Source organism: Cibotium barometz, chromosome 43, assembly GCF_041138505.1.
Source record: "Cibotium barometz isolate CiBa-2024 chromosome 43, ASM4113850v1, whole genome shotgun sequence".
Taxonomy (NCBI): Eukaryota; Viridiplantae; Streptophyta; class Polypodiopsida; order Cyatheales; family Cibotiaceae; genus Cibotium; species Cibotium barometz.
Genome location: NC_141088.1, coordinates 23112822 through 23128304, shown reverse-complemented (window position 1 = coordinate 23128304; position 15483 = coordinate 23112822). Strand labels below are relative to the sequence as shown.

The 15483-nt window shown below is 43.1% G+C and overlaps 1 pseudogene across 1 annotated transcript in view; it reads right to left on the bottom strand.

Moving 5' to 3' along the window:
* The window catches only part of LOC147613702 (gibberellic acid methyltransferase 2-like), a 292450-nt pseudogene that overhangs the window by 123032 nt on the left and 153935 nt on the right, over positions 1-15483 (bottom strand). The gene's annotated exons all lie outside the window — the stretch shown is intronic.

The window sequence follows — 15483 nt, the reverse complement described above, 5'->3', positions numbered from 1 at the left end:
AATCACTAACCTTATCAGCTCCGTTCCGGATTCTTCGCCGCCTTCACGTGTCCATCTTCAACGCTTTGCCAGCTGTCTGCAGCTCTCCACCGCCTTCACAACTCCATGCAGCCGTCCGCTTCACCCGCCTCTACGCTCTGCTCGCTGCTAAAAACTGATAAGGGAGGGGTGGCGTTAATGCGTTTCTCTCTCCTCTTCGACGCTTCACACACTGCTGTGTTGGCCACAGCAGGCGCTCTCAGGCGCCTTCTCCTCTTTCTTCTTCGCCAGCCTTAGCTGCCGGTCGCCTCTATCGCGCATGCCAGCCCTCGCTCGGCCACTTGGCCTCCTTCTCTTCCACGCTTTGCTCCTTGCCAGTCGCCTCCAACTGCTGCGAAGACCTCCTCCTTGCCAGCCGCCTCCAACTGCTGTTGCGCCTCCACCTACACACCTCCCACAGCCCGCCTCCAACTGCTGCTGCGAAGACCTCCTCCTTGCCAGCCGCCTCCAACTGCTGTTGCGCCTCCACCTACACACCTCCCACAGCCTGCCTCCAACTACTGCTGCGAAGACCTCCTCCTTGCCAGCCGCCTCCAAACTGCTGCTGCGCCTCCATCTACACACCTCCCATAGCCCGCCTTCACAACTCCACGCAGCCTCTCCTTCTCAACTCCACGTAGCCTCTCCACTTCGCTTCCCACCTTCTTCTCATCTGCTGTAGCCAACCCTACACAGCTGCAGCCGACCAGTCACCCCAGCGCCTACAGCCAGCCGACTTTGAACCAGTCAACTTGCTACTGCCAGTCGCCCACTTCGCTCCCCACCTTCTTCTCGTCTGCTGCTGCAGCCAACCCTACACAGCTGAAGCCGACCAGTCAGTTCTTCTCCAACTGCTGCTGCTGCGAAGACCTCCTCCTTGCCAGCCGCCTCCAACTGCTGTTGCGCCTCCACCTACACACCTCCCACAGCCTGCCTCCAACTGCTGCTGCGAAGACCTCCTCCTTGCCAGCCGCCTCCAACTGCTGCTGCGCCTCCACCTACACACCTCCCATAGCCCGCCTTCACAACTCCACGCAGCCTCTCCTTCTCAACTCCACGTAGCCTCTCCACTTCGCTTCCCACCTTCTTCTCATCTGCTGTAGCCAACCCTACACAGCTGCCGACCAGTCACCCCAGCGCCTACAGCCAGCCGACTTTGAACCAGTCAACTTGCTACTGCCAGCCGCCCACTTCGCTCCCCACCTTCTTCTCGTCTGCTGCTGCAGCCAACCCTACACAGCTGCAGCCGACCAGTCAGTTTGTGAAGAGACCTGATGACGGCAAAATGAAGGGCTTAGCTTTCATTACGGACCCTGATGGTTACTGGATTGAGATATTTGGCATAAAGAACATGAAAAGTGTGTCATCTTCTAGTGTCACAATAGGCTGCATCTTTGATAAGTCATGCAACGAATTGCAGCAAAACAGCTATGTAGTGGCTGACAATGGAATAATTTGGTCATTATGGGCCTACTTCAGTCAACTTCATTTTTATGTGATTTTATCATTAGTGTGCTTTTACAAATGGTGACCAATGAAGGAGGAGGAGTAAAGTTCACTAACGTATAATAAAATATTAAAAGAGTACAAGGATCTTTGAGACTGCCAATATATATATATATATATATAACAAAAAAATAAAATTTGCAACCTCTCTCCTCTCCTTTTTTTTTTCTTTCTCCCTTCTCTTTCCCTCTCTCCTCTCTTCCTTAAGCAGGCTTCACACTTGGGAGCCTATGGAGCTTGCATAAGCTATGGAAGAGCTTAGCAACGCACCTCTTTTATTTTTATTTATTTTTTTACTAATCACATGTTAAAGCATAAAATGGCCAAAAAAAACAATGAATGTAAGCATAATGATGGTACTTGAAAAGGAATAAAAGCAATAAAACATAAAAAACAATGCGGGAGAAACCTAAACCGTTCAATGGTTTTTTTCTTATCCTAACCTTATCCACTCACACCCAGATCGCACACCCGAACTTAACCTAATCACTCAATGGTTTTGCAACCAAAAGAGGAAATTGTGGTGGTTTCCACACACTCTCAACCGGATTTGAGTCTTCTCCCCGGCAGCGGCGCCAATGGAGAGACGAAAAACTCTCTCACTTGTAGTAAGAGTAGTATGATCCACATGTAGCTCAATCCAATGGGATTTGCATCCCTTTCGGAGATAGGGATTCAATCCAATGGGATTTGCATCCCTTTCGGAGCTAGGGATTCAACCCAATGGGATTTGCATCCCTTTCGGAGCTAGGAATTCAACCCGTACCGGTGCACAAAAGCTTATCCATTTGATGGAGAGAATGCTAAGAATACTACTACCATTGACATAGACTTAACAAGCTCAATCTTGCTATTGCTCACTCAACTCCACATTCCACTCATCCATGCATCCAAACAAGAAGAAAGCTTAGCTATTCCACTCATCCATACACACACAAGCTCAATCTTGCTATTGCTCACTCAACTCCACATTCCACTCATCCATGCATCCAAACAAGAAGAAAGCTTAGCTATTGCATACACAAGATCAAAGCATTCTTCATTCTCAAATACTCATTTCCCTAGCATGCACACAACCCTTGAAGCTATCAATAAGAAACATGCACACTAGAGAATTGACATGAGAAGAGAGACAAATATCAACTCATTGCATTGAATTAATAAAAATAGAACTTACAACAATGTAGATGGGGAGAGAGAAGAGCTTGCATCTCTATGGGAAAAGAGGGAGAGCTAGTCTCAAGAGAGCTCAAACATGAGTTTGCCCAATGTGTCCCTAAGCTCTCAAATGAGCCACTTTTTATACAAAAACTCTAAAACTCCCAAAAGTTCCCATGTGGGATTATTGTCAATCCCACTCCCACATTCATCTACAACTTGGAACTCTTTACAAGAGCCCTAAGTGTCTTTTTTGTTACATCCTTGCATTGATCTTCACTCGTCACGCAACAAATCTCTTTGTGCATATAAACATGTTGAATGAAAGCCTCTTTTATTGTACTCATACCATTGGTGCGTCTCCTAAACTCTATGATTCTACCTTTCCATTGTTTGTTGGGGATAGTTACATCTTTAAGCTTGACCTTGAAACTCCCACGAGTACTTGGTCACATTAAAATCCAATATAACTTATTGTACTGATCAGGTATCCAGTTACCTTTATCATCTCTCCTATTAAACACCTCCACTGTGTTAATATTATTGATATTACTCCTCCTTGAAGACATCTATAATAAAAAACAAGGCACCAAATTAACAAAGTTAGACTGCATGATTATTAAATATGTGTGTTAAGATTGTAGGCAACAAAAAAAGATTAAAACAACTAGAAATAAACAGCAACCTACTGCTTTGATTTACATAACCTTGTTGCTCACAACCTTGCTCCTATGAAAATAAACATTAACACATCAAGAGAAAACATAAACAAACCCTACATCAATATGTCATAAAGCATAAGCTGAGCCACTCCTCTCATCCTAGGTTGTCTCTTTTGTTGTAATAAACTCCCGGTATATTAACAATCAACATTATTACTAACCCTAAACACATTAACAATGAACATTAATGCTAACCCTAAATGGGTGAAAGCATGGATAGGTGATACAAAAATTCTACTTTTTTGGTGGTTCAATAAATGGAAGTTTTGGGGTGAGAATTGGAATGAAATATAATTTTGCATGAGAATAAAAAGTAAATTATTTCATGAGAATCAAAGTATCATTGCATGGAACCACTTCTTGACGTTTATAATCTCAGACGTGTGAAAGGTAAAATTTTCCCCCTCATCATTTTCATTGTGCAACAAATCCCCTTCTCTATCTAGAAACATTTCTCAGTTTCAAAAAAAAAAGTCTATGCTATCACCCAATCTTTTCTCTACAACCTGCATGCTTGTCTTGCCCAACGTCTCTCTACAACCTTTCTCTAAACAGAGCCCTATCCTCAAAATCTTTAGCTTAGGAGTAGTCTTCTTTGAGGGAAACATGGGAAGGACCACACGAAGATAGTTGAAGAAACCCCGCCATTGTAGACACCCAGTAGCACACAAGAGGAGCTCATATTAAAGACAGAATCCTCTTCTAAAGGTATGTTTGTGCTTTCATGGCTTGATTGTTCCTCTCTTTCTTTCAACAACAAAGAATGTGTGCTTTTTGTGTGTGTGTGTGTGTGTGTGTGTGTGTGTGAGAGAGAGAGAGAGAGAGAGAGAGAGAGAGAGAGAGAGAGAGATTTGTGTGTGTGTGTGTGTGTGTGTGTGAGAGAGAGAGAGAGAGAGAGAGAGAGATTTTTGTAAAATCTATGTAGCTTGAAATTGATGACTAGAATTAGATTCTTGCTATAGGTACTGGTAAATCTCTCTTTCTTTTTAGAGCAAGAAACAATGTGTGCTTTGTGTGTGTGTGTTGTGAGAGAGAGAGAGAGAGAGAGAGAGAGAGAGAGAGACATTTGTGTGTGTGTGTGTGTTGTGAGAGAGAGAGAGAGAGAGACATTTTAACTCAAATTTAGGAATTTTGGGAAATATGCACAATTTTGGGACAATTCTTTGTTAGATCCAATACAATGTTTATTGTGCGATATGCAAGATTTATTATTGGATGTTCTCAACAAGTATTTGAATAATTGATATGATTTATGTACTATTGTACATTTGTAACAAGTATATATGATAGTGGTGGGATGTAAATTTGCCTGCACACACACACACACACACACACACATACATGCACACCAAGAATTAAGTTTGTTTATATCACATAGCCTCCAGTTGACCATCAAACACAGAAACTTTAACAAAGAAAGGATATTCAATGTAACTTTAAGTTGTAAGAAAGACTAGATAGAATTAAAAAGATCACCATCTGTATTGAATCAAAATTCTTGAACAATGGGTGAACCATAAATTTAAAAGCTTAAGAAAGCCTTACAATCTGAATAATGATTGAACTATGAGTTTGGTAGCTTTGTACAACATTGCTAAAAGATTACGAAGCTAGTTGCCCATGTGCTAACAAATCATTCTTGCTCAACTGCACTGACGTGTGATGGTGCCTCACTTTCATGTTGATTCAATTGATTCTATTTGGCCTTGAGTATTATAGCCTTTGGAGTCTTGATTTTCTCTGGAAGTCGTCCACCCTTGGGCTTCCATGCCCAAATGATGCAGCTAGTGTCTTCCCAACGCTGAGGATCATTTTTGTTCTCTCGCCAATACTTGTTCCAGCAATCCTTATAAACCTCCACATCACTTGCATTCTTCTTCTTTGAAATTGGTGCCCAATATTGTATCTGAACTTGTAGGTAGTTTATCGAGTTGTTGTTTTGATCAACATCACTTGTTGTCACTCCCAACCATATTGGGTAATTTATGTTGTACAAGCACAAAATCTCCTTTAGACACATCAAGAGTCGGGTTGAACTCTTCAGCAGGTCTGTTGCGCATTGGACCACAATAATGGTCCTCATTTACATCAAACCTTTCATCTACATCGTCCTCCTCTTGAAGGTTAAGAGGCTCAGCTTTTTTGCATACACTCCTTGGCCAAAAGTCATGAAATCCAATGTCTTCCCTTGCACTAGGGGTCTGCATGTTTAGCATAAGATTCTCCCAATAGGCAAGGACCGGATTGATCCACTTAGCATAATCACTTTGGTCTCCTTTCTCTTGCAAGTGCTCTTTCCACCAATTGACATGTTTTTTAAGCCCTCCACAACCTTCTCATTTTCCTTAACATACTCAAAGGGTGGCAATACTTTTGGGAAACCTTCAGGAAGCTTGGGTCCTCCCTGGTCATTTCTCTTCCATAACTCTATACCGCCTTCTGGTAACCAATCAACATTTTTGGTATTGCATCAAAGGTATTCCATCACTCATATAAAACCTGAATTGCAATGGCTTTGAATGTCCAATCAAGCTATCGGCTCCATCATGTAAGCATCCCTTGACAAAGCCTTTGAAGTCTGCCACCTTTTGTAGGAGAAAGGGTGATGCTCATTAGAGTACAATAGAGAGAGTTAGAGAGTTGCCATAGAAAGTGAGAACAAGTGTTTTGGGTGTCACGGTTTCGGTCGCCAGCTTAAAGACTGCCCGACTCCTGCCATGTGGGTTATTATCGCTTCATCATATTTTATGCGGAGATAGCTAGACCCTTGTATAAACTACACACCGTCTGATGCTGGTGAAACTTTGCGTGTGGAGGGGGAGTAGACCCTAGACCCGCTTGTAAAGTTTCACCACCATCCAATGCCGTATGATAATGATGCCCCACCTAAACCTGGTATTTATTGCATAGGGGACCCTTTGGGCACTATGTGAAAAATAACTGGGTGGCAACACATCGTTGTGCCCGTCTGACGTCTGATGGTTGTGAGGTCCCCCGCTCGTGGAAATGTGAAAATGGTTTGTTTCCTCAACTTCTCAGAGAAGCGACTAAACAATGCATCAATATCTTCATGGGTATGACCAAACACCATAAGCAAACCAAGCTACACCATGTCAAACACTCCTCGTGCAAGCAATAGGGATAGATAGGCAAATACATAACGATTCTTATTTTCAGAACCACAATTGTCAAGTTGCAACAACAACGTCCTTAGCAATCTCTTGAAAAATGTCCTTGAATTTGATGGCATTAAACTTGAGGCATTGATATTGCCCCTATCCTGCACATGTGTGTTAGTATGAAAGACTGGCTGCATATGTGAAGAACAATTTCCCTCTGTATCCACATTTGTTTCTACATGTGTCTCTGCATCTACATCCTTAATGCTCTGATTGCAATATGCATTTCTCTCCTTTAGCACTTCCATATGAAAGACTGACTGCATATGTGAAGAACAATTTCCCTCTCTATACACATTTGTTTCTACATGTGTCTCTGCATCTGCATCCTCAATGCTCTGTTTGCAATATGCGTTTCTCTCCTTTAGCACTTCCATATGAAAGACTGACTACATATGTGAAGAATAATTTCCCTCTGTATCCACATTTGTTTCTACATGTGTCTCTGCATGTGCATCCTCAATGCTATGCTTACAATATGCGTTTCTCTCCTTTAGCACTTCCATATGCTAATACAGGGCCATAGTAGACAAAACACAATAAAAAAGATCTGTTTGTGGTTCTGCATCTGAGTTTTGTGAGCTCAAGTCACCATACATGTGTTGCTCTCCTCTTTCTAAGTTTCTTAAACATTTTGAGAGAGATGAAATTGTGAAGTTGGGATCACTTGGCCATAACCCCAAGGCAAAGTGACCATAAGCTGTTTGTTCATGTCTACCATGAGTGAGCATTCCTCTTAAGGATACTGGAAGCCTCTCAACCCCATTGAGAGATTTAGGAACTGGTTTAATTTGTGGTATGGCAGTCTTGCTCTGGTCCATCTTATCATGTATAATACATAAATACCTATTTGGGTTCATTTCGGAAGAGCTCCTCCAAGCATAGTATAGATTTCTACAACTCATTTGCTGCAACATGTGTGCCCTTCTTTGTGCCATGTATCTAGCACGCTCCTCTTGATTTTTTGTTGATTCCAACTTGACCTTGATTGCCATACAAATGTCGCATTTTGAGAAGGTGCTAGTTTTTTATAAACTAACTGTCTTGAACTCTGTGTTCCACAATCTTGAGAGAATGATGGTTGTGACAGTGGCCGGTATTCGAATGAGACAAGTGTGTCATTCACTTCACGCAATATGTCCACCTGTTTGTACATTGCTGGTAGAACACGTTGGGTCTCGCGGGCTCCATGCATAGTTGTCCTTGACCTATGTGGCATTTGATCGGCATTATTATCTATGAAGCCCTGTATGATTGATTTTGCCATCTCAACATGTGTCATGCCCTTCCGTATTATCCCACTGTTGCCATGACTGACATTACATGGACCATTCAAGAATTTCTTTCTGAGCCTATAGAACGTTGACTTACCAATGCCATGCATTACATATCATGCTTTACTACAAACCTTCTTCCCATCAACAAAGCACTCGTCATCTTGACCTTGTCTATAGGCCATGCCCATGCAATCTCGTACAAATGTATATCGTGTACTATAGCTCTGGTCCCCAAAAGTGTACTCTAGCTTGCATGATTTTGGATCTATCTCCAAATTGACAACATCGCTTCTCGCAACAATCAATGGTTGCGACGTTGTGAATGTTGGCAACATCACATTTTTTGCTAGTTCCATGGGTTTTATCGTAATTTTTCATTACCCTTACCCTATGGACATAGCTCCTTTTCTTATTTGTCCCTTCAATGATATCATAGTCAGTGATCATGGCATCATGGTGTCTGTCTCATCAGAACTATCGCCATCATTGCTCTCTACATCATCATCCTCTTTTTCATCACTTGAATTGTTTAGGCTATCAATATTTTTTTGCATGAAGTGATCTTGAATACCCTCATAAATAGAAGAAGATTCTGTGTCCTTCACTAATGGTTCACCATTCTCAAATGTGAGTTGCCTGATCGGCAAACTAACCAAATTCGGACCTAAAACACAAGTTGAACTTGGATGCAAAGATCCTTCTATAATGACACCCAAGCTACTCTCCCCTAGTTCTCTACAATTTATAGCCTTGTATGGGTGGACCAGCAATACCTACTCCATTGCCAAGTTTTGTAGATCTGTTGTCATCCTAGAGGATGACACTTTTCTCTTTCCAGCTCTCCCTATATATAAAGTGATCTTCTTGATCAACAAGAAGTTCCACAAAATTATCCTCTTTGGTATTAGTAATGTCTTTGTCCATAACAAGGTTGACCAATGGCCATTTGATGATGCTTCCAACTTCTTGAGACATTGTTCTTGCATCCATTGTGGCAAATGGAATGAGAAATGTGTCATCAAAGCTTTGTTGAACATGTATTGCTGCACATGTCTCACCAATGAATTGAAAACCACATGTTTGAGATGCATCAATGGAATGAATAACCCCGCGTGCCTTCCTTTGCAGAACCATCAATGAGAAACATTGAAGCACCTTGTTTAGACCCTCCAATCCTTGAGAAAATCAAGATCTCAATAAGAAAGATTAAAGCGATGTTTTTACGGTAGTACACAGAACTATAAATGTAATTCAATCTCAACATGAGTTTAGGCTCCAACCAAAGTTTGAATCTCACCTATCAATGCTAGTTTGCTAGGAGGCTAGGCTCCATCCATCTAATGCTAGCCTGTTAGTAGGAGGCTTCATGAGCCTCACCATCATATGTTAGTTTGTTAGGAGGCTCCAGTTAAAGTTATCATCCTCACTTGCATAATATATTAGTTTGCATATGTTAGCTAGAAGGGTAGGCTCCTCCAACAAAAGTTTGAGCCTCACCCGCAGATGCTAGTTCGCTTCTAGGAAGCTGAAAGTAAAGTTGTAGGAAAGAGGGAAGAAAAGAAGAAATCTCAAGCTTAATCTCAAGGCTCAAACTTGAGTTTGAGCCTTGTCTATTACACAAGCAAGTAGGAATAGAGAGGGAAGCTAGAAAGTATATTTGGGTGTATGGGGAAAAGGGAAGAAAAGAAGAAATCTCAAGCTCAAGCTCAAGGCTCAAACTTGAGTTTGAGCCTTGTCTATTACACAAGCAAGTAGGAATAGAGAGGGAAGCTAGAAAGTATATTTGGGTGTATGGGGAAAGAGGGAAGAAAAGAAGAAATCTCAAGCTCAAGCTCAAGGCTCAAACTTGAGTTTGAGCCTTGTCTATTACACAAGCAAGTAGGAATAGAGAGGGAAGCTAGAATAATCCCAGAGAACAAGTGGGGTGTGGGTGAAGAAGGGTATATAAACAAAAGTGAAACTAACTATAATCAAAAGACCCGGGACTTGGGGCCTAGGCTTGGGCTTGGGCTTGGGGAATGAAATCGAAATCGAAATTCCTTTCTGCATGACAAAGCTTGTGCCCGCCCCCGTTGAGGACAAGAAGTATCAATGATCATCGCCATATCAGAGCCGTTGATTTTCTATAACCCCCCCTCTTGCAGCCACGCCATCGCCAGACCCCCCCTCTCCCTCATGCCATCGCCAAACCCCCCCTCTCCCTCTCGCAGCCACGCCATCGCCAGCCCCCCCTTGCAGACCGCCACATCCCCAGCCCCCCTTGTTGCAGACCGCCACATTGCCAGCCCCCCTTGCAGACCGCCATCGCCAGACCCCCCCTCTCCCGCTCGCAGCCATGCCATCCTCTCGCTCTCGCACAGCCACGCCATCGCCATGCCCCTTGCACACCGCCATCCCTCTCGCAGCCACACCATCGCTAGCCCCCCCTGCAGACCGCCACATCGCCAGCCCCCCTTGTAGACCGCCATCGCCAGACCCCCCCTCTCCCTCTCGCAACCACGCCATCCTCTCCCTCTCGCAGCCACGCCATCGCCAGCCCCCCTGCCTCTCCCTCTCGCAGCCACGCCATCTCCAGCCCCCCCTGCGAGACCGCACCCCCTTCCCTCTCGCAGAACCGCCATAGCCACCCCCTTCCTCTCGCCATCGCGCAGCCCCTCCCTTGCAGACCGCCATCGCCAGACCCCCCCTCTCCCTCTCGTAGCCTCGCCACGCCATCGCCAGTCCCCCCACCTCTCGCAGCCTCGCCAATGCCAGCCCCCCTCCCTTGCAGATTGCCATCGCCAGCCCCCCTCTCGCAAACCGCCCCCCCCTTCCTCTCGCCATCACCAGTGCCCCGCCCCCTATTCAAAATTTGAATTTCAAATTTCCCCCCTCTCCATTTGTTCCACCAAATTCAAATTTGAATTTCAAATTTTCCCCCGCTCGGCGCTCGTGCCCCAATTTCGCCCCTCTCCATTTGAAATTTGAATTTCAAATTTCCACCAAATTCAAATTTGAATGTCAAATTCCCCCCCGCTCGATGCCCGCTTCAACCTTTGTTTCCTACAAAACCATCACGCCCACACGCCATCGGAGACTTGAAGCATCCATAAAGTCTGTGCGACATCGGAAACTTTCGTGCGCCCATCTACGTTTCGTGTGTTCCCTCATCTAATTGAATACTTTACGCAACAAGTAAGTCCTTCTTTAATTTATTATCTATATCAATATAAACGCTTACTTAATTGCACGCTAAGTGTGCCATTTGTCAATCGTTGCTCGTCGTAGATTGTTTGCACTTCTTGCTGCTCTCTTTTGTATCTTCACATATGTCGAGAACCTGTAAAACTGATCTTTGTGCACATTATATAATCTAAATGACAAGGGTTCTCTATATAAACATGGTATATGTGTCACATATTTGAGTGCACAACTTGGATATAGACTCCACCTTAAGTTCGAGCCTCCCCTTATTCGCCCCCCTACATAGAGCTTATGTGTTAATGCTCGACCTAGATTGAGTCTTTGTTCTCCATGTTAGTGCACCCCGGCCTTAAGGCTCCAACTTGAGTTTGAGCCTTTGCTCTCCATGCTAGTGCACCCCGGCCTTAAGGCTCGAACTTGAGTTTGAGCCTTTGCTCCTTTGCTCTCCATGCTAGTGCACCCGGCCTTAAGACTCGAACTTGAGTTTGAGCCTTTGCTCTCCATGCTAGTGCACCCTGGTCTTAAGGCTCGAAATTGAGTTTGAGCCTTTGCTCTCCATGCTAGTGCACCCCGGCCTTAAGGCTTGAACTTCAGATTGAGCCTTCGTTCTCCATGCTAGTGTACCCCGGCCTTAAGGGGCTCGACCTAGATTGAGTCTTTGTTCTCCATGTTAGTGCACCCCGGCCTTAAGGCCCGAACTTGAGTTTGAGCCTTTGCTCTCCATGCTAGTGCACCCCGGCCTTAAGACTCGAACTTCAGATTAAGCCTTTGCTCTCCATGCTAGTGCACCCCGGCCTTAAGGCTCGAACTTCAGATTGAGCCTTCGTTCTCCGTGCTAGTGCACCCCGGCCTTAAGGCTCGAACTTGAGTTTGAGCCTTTGCTCTCCATGCTAGTGCACCCCGGCCTTAAGGCTCGAACTTGAGTTTGAGCCTTTGCTCTCCATGCTAGTGCACCCTGGTCTTAAGGCTCGAAATTGAGTTTGAGCCTTTGCTCTCCATGCTAGTGCACCCAAGTCTTAAGGCTTGAACTTCAGATTGAGCCTTCGTTCTCCATGCTAGTGTACCCCGGCCTTAAGGTTCGACCTAGATTGAGTCTTTGTTCTCCATGTTAGTGCACCCTGGCCTTAAGGCTCGAACTTGAGTTTGAGCCTTTGCTCTCCATCCTAGTGCACCGCGGCCTTAAGGCTCGAACTTGAGTTTGAGCCTTTTCTCCTTTGCTCTCCATGCTAGTGCACCCCAGCCTTAAGGCTCGAACTTCAGATTGAGCCTTCGTTCTCCATGCTAGTGTACCCCGGCCTTAAGGCTCGACCTAGATTGAGTCTTTGTTCTCCATGTTAGTGCATCCCGGCCTTAAGGCTCCAACTTGAGTTTGAGTCTTTGCTCTCCATGCTAGTGCACCCCGGCCTTAAGGCTCGAACTTGAGTTTGAGCCTTTGCTCCTTTGCTCTCCATGCTAGTGCACCCTGGCCTTAATGCTCAAACTTCAGATTGAGCCTTCGTTCTCCATGCTAGTTGTTAAAACCCTAAGATCTCTCTAGATAATTGTTATGCATAAACATGCATAAATCAGGCATAAACTCAACCACCCAACCACCCCTGAGCCCAAGGGATGCACACATGAATAATGAATGAAATACATCATACCTCTACCTTGATGTCCCATACCATCAAGAGGTATAACACAATCCAATAGCATGTAGCTATAGTGTGAAATGGTAGGTGAGTAGATATGGACCTCTACACAAGAGACCATAGCATAAGCCTCAAGCTTCCTAGCCTCCAAGCCCCCTTGAGTGTGCCCCATGCCCCTATTATATAGGAGGGCCCTCAAGTGACTCTTGACTTTCCATTCCTCATGTGTGACCCTTGGATGCCTGACCCTAACCTTAAACCTTAAGGTTAGTCCTAACCCATGCTCCACTAGAGCTTGTTCCCATGCTCCCATGCTCACAAGCCTAATGTGGGTTAGCCTCCTAGTATATGCACACATAATGTGTATATAACATAGCACACATAATGTACATATAACATACTTCCCCTCTCTCAAAACATTGCACTCTTGCAATGAAAAGAAGGAGAACTGCGCTGAACAATCTCAACCGACTCCCAAGTCGAATTCTCAATTTCCCTATCTTTCCACCTTATTTTAACCTCAGGGATTAGTCAACTACAAAGTTTCCTTTCCCTGAATTCAAGTACCTTATCAGGTTCATGTGGAACATAGGATAATTCATCAACTTCAACGAGTTCTTGAGGAGTAACTGTGTCATCCTCACCTCCCAGTTTCCCTTTCAATCTATCGATATGAAAGACTGGATGAACCCTAACAATTGGAGGTAGTCTTAGTTCATACGCAACCGTGCCAATCCGATATATAACTCGAAATGGACCACAATATCTAGGAGATAAATTCGAGCATTTTCCCATTGACAAAGTCTGAGAATCTTTAAGAACAGTAAAATAAATCAACGCTCCTGGTTCAAAAAACCGAGATGAGCATCCCCTATCAGCATAAAACCGTGCCCTATCATGAGCACTCCTGATAGAATCCCGAGCTTCGGTTAGAATTTCCTACATATCACGCAAGAAATCCCTCGATGCATCAAGCTCGATGTCCTTAAGACCGACCTCAATAGGTGCCCTGGGTTGATACCCATACATAAGTATGCACGGACTAAAAACCAATAGCCGTATATTTAAAACTGTTATAGGCAAATTCCATCATTGGAAGATATTTCCCAATATGATGATTTTCTAGAGACATATGCACAAAGCATATACACTATAATCTGATTCATACACTCTGTTTGCCCATCAGACTGCGGATGATCAGAGTAATTCACATTCAAAGTAACTTTCTCATTGTAAACCATTCGGAATAAAGTAGGAAAGCATGGCATTATAACAGCAGAAACCAGGGATTCATCGGCGCCCCGACATACCCACATCTGCATATGGAATAAACGACGTCTCGAGTTACCCATATCAACATAGAGAGTCATTAACGTCTCGATGAGTCACATATGTCCATCCGTAAACCTATCAGGTTGATTGTGTAAATCACCTAAAGTACGGAACTAGAGAAAGAAATGCCAACAAAGGAAGAATCCAAATTTCCTTATCCGAACACAACAAGATAAACTTGTTTGAATTCTAAAGAAAGAGATTTCAACAAGTGAAAATGCCGACGAGATTACCCTCATCAAAACATGTAGGCTATAGATAAAAGATGTTTATCTAGAGAATGCCCACAGTATAACTTCTAGTGAATTTAGAAAATAAGATTGTCTTTGAATGTTGAGGTCAACATGCTAAGTGATGTAAGCAAAGCAACAATCTTGAGCCCAAATTATCCCATAAGATAATATATGTGAGGGATCCCTAGCGTCCCATACCACCATGATACCACCCATACATACCTTAACAATTTGAAACTCCCTAGTATGCCGTCTAGGAAAATATGAATAAAATCCTGTATAAAAGGAATAAGATGGCCTTATCTAGACTTTCACATACTAAACCTGTCTCTATATACTTGAGACTACATCAAGGAATAATTCCTTATGAGTACATCATTAGAAAAGAAATTGAATTATTGGCACCTTTCTAATGATAACTACCCAAAACACAATAAAGTTAGGGTAGACAAATAACTCACCTAGATATATAAGTAACTAGGTATCCGAGTTGGAATATACACAAGAGTATAAGAAATATACTCCAAAATTACGTGCAAAAAACGAAGGTAAATGCTACCTTCAAAGCACACAAAAAGATCAAAGGATCCTTATAACATCATGGATAAAAGCATAGAAGCTCCTTAAATCCATAAAAACTATAGTTGATCATAAAAATCAATGCATACCATCTAATGGACATAAATCATGCCAAAAGAAGCATTTAAATTGGTGGCCAACTCATCAATCTGGAGCATATGAACATTGTGTTGTTCAAATAAAACTCCAAAGTAAGAAAGTGAAACACATGTGTGTAGCACTCAATAAAAAAAACCCTAGACACAAGTGATCTAGGCAAAACCTGATGAGTCCATATAAAACTTGGAAAACATCCAAAATCCACCAAAACAAACCGATCAACTAACCCATGATAGAATTTGTCTTAGGCTTAAGAAATTAAGCACAATCCACACTTTAATAAGTGCCAAAATAAATTATCATGGAAAAGTGTCAAAGGTGAAACACACTTTGAACATAAATTATAGCCATCAAAAGAAATTAAGGAACATGTCCAAAAAGAATGGCTAAACAATGGTAAAAAATCATGAATACATCGTTTAGAATTAATCCAAACATAAATATCCATTAATACGAGATATAATCGTATTAATAATATGCGAATAACATGCATCTATCTAATGTCAGTACGAGAAAACGTACTTCAACATTAAATAACCCTCGAAAATATTAAATTCTCGAGAAAA